The 9,138-nt window shown below is 37.8% G+C and overlaps 1 long non-coding RNA gene across 1 annotated transcript; it reads left to right on the top strand.

The window, feature by feature from the left end:
- Positions 1–3,199: 3,199 nt before the first annotated feature.
- On the top strand, positions 3,200–6,358 carry LOC107817069 (uncharacterized). Its single transcript, XR_001655111.2, has 2 exons — positions 3,200–4,394; positions 6,121–6,358. It is a non-coding gene; the product is annotated as an uncharacterized LOC107817069 (long non-coding RNA).
- The last annotated feature ends 2,780 nt before the right edge of the window (positions 6,359–9,138 follow it).

The following is a 9,138-nucleotide window of genomic DNA, read 5'->3' on the forward strand; positions in this document are numbered from 1 at the left end:
CATTCACACAAGTGTGTTACCATCACACAAACTTGCTCGCTAACTCAAATCATCAAAATAACATCAAATATCAAGAATCGATCATCAAAACTCAATATTTTAAACTTGAAACTCAACTTTGGCCAATTTTTACATAATGAGCCGAAACGCCACCGGGTAACCAGGGACCCCAAGCGAACATGAGTTCAATTCCAAAAGTGTCATATAAATCTACCAGAATCACCAAAATATTGATCTGAGATCGTTTACCAAAATGTTGACTATGGTCAAATCGAACCACATTTTAAGTCAAAATCACATTTTCTTTAAAATTTCACATAAAAGCTTTCCGAAAAATGATACGAACCATTCACACAAGTTATATAACACCAAATGAAACTATGAGAGGTCTTTGAACATAGAAATAAAGGCTATTACTCAAAATGACCTATCGGGTCATCACATTTATACTGTTAGGCCTACCTAGGGGGTTAGATTAGGTGCCATAACGCCTTGATGGGGTTTTGGGTCGTGAAATTGCTTCTTAAAGTATTTATGTGCTAATAGAGAACAACTCATTTGGTGCGTATTTTTTATGCATATGATATTAAAGAAGAGTGGATGACTCTCAAGAAAGGTTCTTGTAGGTTTAAGTTTCGGCATGTGGTACTTAAGGATTTGTCGGATTTTGTGGTGTGGCTAAAGATCTGAAATATTCCTTCGATGGTTTCGAGACTTGCGATATTTTTATATCATTATTATTAATTCTACATTGTAGGGTTATAGAGATTAAAGAAGCAACTTCATAGAAGGTCTCTTCGGAGCGAGCATATCGGTTTGAGGTACTACTGGGTGCATAAAAGGAAATAAAGTAGCTAATGCATCATAGGACAACGTGGTTTCATATTAGGATCACTTGGGATGTGTTTTTATTAAGGTACATAGAAAGATAAGTTTTATCTTAAAGACAAGTTAAGAGGAATTTGAAGGAGTTGGGTCATATTAGTAATGGTTTGGATGAGCATGGTAATAGAAACGATCGGTTCCTTGGTACGATCGGGCTTTACACGTGTTTTGTGGAAATAATTTTGTGTTTGACAGTCTGTGTGACTTGATTTATTTAGAATGATTCAATTCGGAAGCATGGATATATGCAAATGAGTTTCAAAGATTTCGTGATGGTCTTTGTCACGTCCCAAACTATCCCGAGACGTGACTGACACCCAGCTAACAAACGTGCCTTACAAACCAACTCATTTACTCTTATCCTTTTGTATAAACACTATGAGAAATACGTACAAATCCGAACGCATATTAAATAGGACTAATAATAAAAACAAATTAAATCCATAATTAATTTATAAAATCTAATGTGCACTCAAGTAGTAAATCTCTAATCCAAAATCCCTATGGAGCATCTAACAGAGTAATAGAAGTTTAATTGACGGGCATGCAAACCCCAAAAGAAATAAAGACGTAATATAGGTAGAGCTGAATTAGCGGCCTCTACGAAAGTTGGAAACATGACATGTGGTGAAAGTAAAAAATTTCTCTCCAACCTCTCACTAAAAGAAAATATTTCTTCTTCTTCAACTTTAACTGGCGAACCTAAGTCAGTGGACATGGCAAATTTAAGCTAATCAAACCAAATCCCTCCTGAACCACCTGATATAGACCCTAAATCCGCTCATTCTATGTCTATTAATCATGCTTCAAGTGTCACGAGTCAAAACCGACCCGGTCGTGATGACGCATAACGTGAAACTAGGCTAGCCAACTAATTTCCAAATAATCCATATTTCATTTAAAACTTAAGTAAAACCATGTTTCCAACTGAAATCCGATAAAAGTACAAGTAAAAGTCAAAACAAAACAGAAAAAATACAAGCTCGACCTTAGGTGTCACTAAGTCATGAGCAAAATACTACAGTTGTTCAAAATAAACAAGGCTAACATAGTCTGAGAATAGCTAACAAATACACTAAGAGAAAGATAAGGAAGGCGAAGGCGGGACTGCGATCGCCAGGCAGGTACCTCGCTGAAATGATCAGCAACCGCTATCGTGGCCCGAGATACCTAGATCTGCACACAAGGTACATGGGGTAATGTGAGTACACCAACTCAGTAAGTAACAAGTCCAAACTACGGACTGACAGGTAGCGACGAACCAAACCTCAATAGGTAATACCATTAAATTGTATAGAAAAAGTAGACATGCTTGCAGTTCAAGTAAAAACTCAACAGTAAATAAATGCAGTCTGAACAGTACGGAGTATAAAGCTCAGAAAATCTATGTACCAATGCACAGATAGCATGATCAATGTTCCGTGTACCTCCACTCACAAGTGCTCAACCACTCGATACTATATATGGCCATCTGGCCCAGGGAAGATCAATCCCAAAATATATATACATCACTAACTGCAGTCATCCAATACCCGTCCTAGGGATGATCCATCCCAGAATATATACACATCTCTGACCGCAGTCAACTAGTACCGAGGAAGGCCATTCCATCCCTATGGAGAAGATCCATCTCCAGGTATAAATACTTCGGACAAGATCCTTGTCCAGGGAAGATCCATCCCTCAATATCATCAACTGCGCTCACTGGGGGTGTGTTACAGACTCCGGAGGGGCTCCTACAACCCAAGCACTATCATAATCATCAACTTAACTACTACGACGTACAACCTAATCCCATAACTATCACTCATGTAGACATGTGATTTTTGACTCCCCAAGATTTTTTATATTTTAGCGCATAAATATTTAATTTAGGTATAATATAGATATTTTAAGTAATTTTGACTCTTTTACTTTATTTTATTACAAGAAAACAAAAATTACAAAAAAATAGGTTCATTAATGTTTTGTAGTCATTTTTACTCTTAAAAACAAATATACAAAAAATAGTATCGCATTTTTATTTTAATATGATATTTGAAAATACCAAAAATAGATTTGTTTTAATGGTTAGTTTTATTTTAATAATTATTTGAATAGTAGGATTAATTAATAAATGGGACCATATTTTTAATTTCGTTTGCAGGGAAAGGATAGAACTTGGGCTCGAGCAACCCATTTTTAGGCCTAATTTTGGACCTAGCACACAATTTCCAAGCCCATAATTCCTAGGTCCATACCCCTTAACCTAAAACCCTACAACCTAGAATCTACACTATAAAAGAATGCCTAAGACTAAATAATAAATAGGGGAGAAGGCTGAAGAAACGAAAGGCTAAAAAGGGAAAAGGTTGCGTAGACAAAAAAAGGACCCCCCGCTTCGTCTTCTCCAAAAGACCCCACCCCCTGATTTCATCCTCTTCACGCCCTATCCTATGAATAAAATTCCCCAGCAGCAAGTCCCTATTCTTTAACATCCCTCATTTCTCGCTGCCATCGCTGATCGCCGGCGACCAGCCATGGCCAAAACGACCTCGTTCCTTGTTTTCTTTACCCCGTTTCATCGCTAACATTCCGACGACAGCCATGGATGAGGATATTCGACAAACCAACCTTGTTTCTATCTAAGGTTATCACTCTGTCCTTTCGTTCACATATAAAAAAATAAAAAAATTTCAATTCTCCTTAGTTTCAGTTTGGCTCCAAATTTGAAAGATACACAAGTGTTCCAATTTTTCACTCTGACTGTTGGTTCCGAAAACATGGAGATTAGCCGAGGTCTATTGACTGCTCGTGAGATTCAAGTTCGTTAGTTTCGAATCAATTTTTACTGCTGTTTTTGCTCGCTTGCTGCTGGAAGTTCGAATTCCGGCGCCGGATTTGCTTGTAATAGTTTCCGAGCATAAATAATTAACACTCTCATTCAGATTTTAGTTGCTTTGGCAAAATTAGAAGTTGATTAGCTTGCATATCCGGATTGCATCTCAATTAGCTCTTCTAATTTGTCTATTCATACGTGTATTTGTTTGGGTTGAAGTGAAATTTGTTGCCGCCCATGCGTTCATTGTCCTCAGGCAGCTATTGTTGTTTATTTACTATCAACGGTTCCATTTTTGGAGTCCAATTTCGGATCTTCATCAATTGTTGTGGTGAAGGAGCTTATTTTAGTAGTATGGAGAAGCTTCTTGAATTAATGGAAAGCCAGCCTTTTATATTGGTGGACTGGATCACTTATTCCATGATTGCTAATTTTTATATAAAATCCGAGTTCAAGGAGAAGGCTCTTACTTCCTTGAAAAAAATTAGAAGATCGGCTACATAAAGATGCAATAGGTTACAATCATTTGATCTCCCACTATGCAAATCTAGGCAATAAAGAAGAAATGTAGAGATTGTGGGGCGTACAAAGATTGCGTGTACAAAGCAAATTAACAAGGACTACATCACGTTGCTAGGTTCCTTGGTTAAGTTTGGTGATCTAGAGACAGATGAAGCCCGGCGGTATAAAGGTACAATAATTTCGTAACCCATGCTTTTGCTAGAATCTCAAGCTTTAGGAAAACCATCAATCTTTGATATATAGTTAATATGCTTTAGGTATGACTTAATATACCATCGTTGTTGTGTACACGTCCGCGTGACATAGTTATGATCTTAAAAACAAAACCAGAGTATGCGTTCGCGCAACTTTGGCCAAACTTTCTTAATAATAATAAAGCATTATTAATTGTGGACATAGGTTTTAAAATTGGGTAATTGGACAATTTAGTAAGCCAAGTATGATCAAAGCGATCGTGCTAGAACCATGGAACTCGGGAATGCCTAATACCTTCTCCCGGGTTAACAGAATTCCTTACCCGGATTTCTGTGTTCGCAGACATTAATACAGAGTCATTCTTTCCTCAATTCGGGATTTGAACCGGTGACTTGGGACACCATAAATTTCCCAGGTGGCGACTCTGATTTTTAAATAAACGATCCCGTTTCGATTGTCACTTAAATTGAAAAAAACTCCATTATACACCCTTCACAGGGGTGTGGGTAAAAAGGAGGTGTGATAGCTCTGGCGACTCTGCTGGGGACAGAAACCCAGAATCTCTGGTTCAGGGTTCAAGAATTCGAGCTTGTTAACATGATTTTTACTTGGCTTTATTTATTGTCTATATTGTTGTATTATGTGAACCTTTTGTGCTAAATGTTGTCTGTTTACCGCTTTGATATTGTTTGAGTTGTATATAACTGTCTTCTTACGCCACCCCTCTGAGTCTTCTGAAAATGGTGCATACGTTCGCATGACTCACTTTTTCTGTAGAAATTATACCAAATAGAACGAGGCTGGGCAAGCGACAAGGCCGGGTAGACTTCAGTACTCCCGGTACGTCGCCCCCTCCTCGGCCCCAGTTGTCCGCTCGGGTACCCCAAGTCTAGACCAAAACTCCAGGATTTAAACCTAGAAAAAACACATCCTCATGCCGGATCCCTAGTAGGTACATTTGTTTGCATCATGTGCATTTGACTTTGAGGACTCAATACAAGGGTTGGGTCCGTCTAGGACAGGTATGTCCGAAATAACAGACCATCTTGATGCATCCTATGTGCTACATATTGCATTTATTCAAGGGTAAAAGGATCATTTGGCGGACCAATGATAACTGAGGGTAAATGAAAAAGTGAAAAAAAAGAAAAAAGGAAAAAAAACAATGAAAAAAGAAAGAAGAAAGAAAAGAAAAAAAAGAGAAAGAAGTGTGAAAATAATGCAAGTAGGGTACAGTTATGTTTTTTTGTTACTTTTTTAAGAAAAAAGGACAAAAGAAAAAAAAAATGAAAAATTCAAAAAAGATTTTGCACTTTTTCATCATTTTTCAAAAATCAGAAATCAAAAAAAGAGAGAAAAAGAAAATCCAAAAAGATTTTGCATGTTTCGTCATTTTCCAAGAAAAAGCAAGAAAAATGTGATTTCTATGAATTAGTGGTTTTTATTATTCTCGCCCGTATCCAATTTGCCCAAACTACGCGAACCTGATTCTCGTCTCTCGGGGTGGGATACGTAGGCAACCCACATAGGGTCCGGTCTTCCTAGTAAATCTTAAGTTCTTGGCTTTGCGGGGTCTTAGCTAAATTTTGCACTTCTAACCACCTTTTGGCCAAATGAGTCATTTTGCAAAAATAGCCTCAACCATGTTTTGCATGTGTCTAGTAGGGAATGTTATTGTCTCACATAGTGTTGGTTTAAAGTTTTCTCGTACAGGTGTGGATTTATTTACCAGAGTTTGAGCATGACAGATATCCCAGGGCCACTACATTCAGAAGTTGCTTAAGGAGATTTTTTTTATGTCGTCTTTTACTTTCTAGTTTTGTATAGTAATGTTGAGTTTTTTATTACCATTGTATTTTCTATTTTGCATCTGAAAAAGTGTGTTATAAATCAAAAAGCAAAAGAAAAGAAATGTTGCATTTTATATTTCCGTTATAAGTTTTCTTTAGAATACTAATTCTACAAATGGAAAAATTTGAGGTTGTTTTTGCCATTAGGCAATTAATATCTAGGACTTAAAATGAATTATTTTTGTGTTTTCTTTAGTATATTAGGACCAAAATTCAAAAAAAAAAAAAGAGAATTTTTCTTTTAGTACATCTTTAAAAGCTTTCGTTAAGGTGTTAATTCCAAAATCCAAAAAGATATTCTTTTGAGGTGTTTGTTTGGGAAATTAGTGAAAAATAAAAAAAAATCTTTTTATTTTCATTAGAACTTTAGGATATTGTATATAGAAAAAAAAGCATACTTTATCTTTTGTTTATCATTAGAATTTTTCCTCTAGGCAATCAAAATTGAAATCCAAAAACATTCTGTTTTATCTTTTTCATTGCTTGCTTTGAAATCTTGCGTCAGGATATCAAATAAATATTCAAAATATTTTTCTGTGGTTTATTCCTTAGATTTCCTTCATAAAAAAAAGAAAATCAAAAAATTATTTTTTCTCTTTTAGGGTTTTTCCTTGATAATTTCTCATAGAGTATCTGTTTTACAAAAGAAAGAAAAAAAAAGAAAAGAAAAGAAAAGAAAATGAAAATGTTAGTTTGTTTACTTTATTCCCGATCTTCCCGAACTACGCAAAGATCTGATTCATGTGGCGTCATGATACATAGGCAACCTACATAGAGTTCGATCGAATCATTTTTTTTACTGTTAAATGAAAAGAAAAAAGGAAAAAAGGAAAACGAGAGAGAGAAAAAGAGATGGAATTGTGGGATGTGAGAAATGAGAGGAAAGAAAAGAGTGAAATTAGAAAAAGAGGAAGGAAAATGATCAAGCAAGTTCTAGAAAAGCAAAGAATAGAGAGGATTGAAATGAACAAATTGGGATGATGCCAACTGACCTTTTGTACCCTCGAAGTCATTTCAGAACCGATAACTGTGGCTAGGTGCATTGCACATAAAGTGAGATTATCTTATGTTAAATGTCCTAACGCTAACGTGATGGCTTCATTTTGTTATATTTATAGTATAGGGGTGGTTGGTTTGTGGTTTTAAAGTGGTAACTCTTCCCTACAACATAAGTCAAAAGGCAATGGCAGACAACAACAGAACTGAGTTGGTTGATACAGGTGCTCAAAAGAAATTAGTTGAACAGGACAATGAGTTGGTTGAAGAGGTGAGGATGTTAAGACAACACATGGTGGACATGTATCAGGCCTGGATGACCAGGAAGGCACCACCCCCGCCACCACCTAGCTTCCTAAATACTACCCTTACCCAAACACCGGTCACAGTGCCAGATGATCCCCCATACTCTCCAGATTCACCGGCTTACCATGGCTTTCCCAACCACCCTAGTAGCTCCGTCAATCATCTTCCAATTACCTTTCCCAAAAATTGCCCTCCTGTCTTTTCCACCATCCCCAACAATGAACACCCACCCAAAGCTCACGATGCCCAATATTACCCCTCAGAGGTTGCCCACAAAGTTCCCAACTCATACAAACAGAGCCCTCAGGATAAGTTGCATGTTGAAAATGAAAGGTTCACAGGAAGAGAAAGTAAAGATGGAATACCCAGGAGGCTGAAAGGCATAGAACAATCCTTGAAAAACAAACAAGGAAGGGAAGACCAAGGTAGCATGACTTACAAAGAGCTGTCTGTGTCCCCTAACGTTCGCCTGCCTGCGGGGTTCAAAGTACCAAAATTTAACTTGTATGATGGGTGTGGAGATCCGGTAGCCCACCTGAGGGTCTATTGTAGTGAAATAAGAATCGTTGGGGAGAAAGATGACCTATTGATGACATATTTTAGTAAGAGCCTGACTGGGGCAGCTTTGAACTGGTATATTCATCAAGATGTTGGTAAGTAACCTACATTGGGTGACATGGCTCAAGATTTTGTTCGATACTTTCAGTACAGATCAGGCGTTACCCCAAACTGCTCCTCCCTATCTAGAATGGAAAAGAAGTCGGAGGAATGCTTTAGAGAATTTGGACTCAGATGGAGGGAGCAGGCTGCTCGAGTCAATACCCCGATTGGGGAAGAAGAAATGGTTGAGCTCTTCCTAAAAGACCAGGGTCCCACCTACTTCAGTCATTTGATCCCGGCCTTGGGAAGGCCTTTCAATGATGTGTTAAAAATGGGGGATATGGTAGAAGAGGGAATCAAATCAGGCAAAATCATGAGTTGTTCGAAAGACATTCAGAACATCCCAGTAAGTTTGGGTGGAAGAAAGAGAAACAGAAAAGATGATCCGATGGGCTTTCCCGATCAACACTTCCAGCCTCGACATCGTCCCCGTGGATATCCTTGTGGACTAGATGATCCTCCCCAATGTCACTTCTCTCCACAGAACTCCCAAAGTCGTACATCATTTTCCTAGTACCCAGCTCCACAAAATGCCTATCCATCCCCACGAGCTTACCGAAAACCCCCTGGATCAGGTTTCTGGCCCAATCAAACATTTAAGAATGAGAGGTTGCTGAAAAAAGAAAAGGCTTTCACCCCTATTGGAGAATCATATGCCAGTTTGTTCCAAAAGTTGAGGCAATTGGACATGTTGAAGCTGATTCATATAAAAATGCCAAACCCTCTGTCAAAGAAGTTTAATTTTTCTCAAAGGTGCGCATATTGCTCAGATGCCCCGGGGCATGACATAAAGAAGTGTTGGAATCTGAAGAAAGCAATTCAGAAGCTTATTGATGCAGGTGACATTGTCGTGCAAAATCCAGATGCAGCAGACACTAGCCAAAGTCCATCGCCTGTTCGTAATGA

This window comes from Nicotiana tabacum, chromosome 7 (genome assembly GCF_000715075.1).
Source record: "Nicotiana tabacum cultivar K326 chromosome 7, ASM71507v2, whole genome shotgun sequence".
Lineage (NCBI taxonomy): Eukaryota > Viridiplantae > Streptophyta > Magnoliopsida > Solanales > Solanaceae > Nicotiana > Nicotiana tabacum.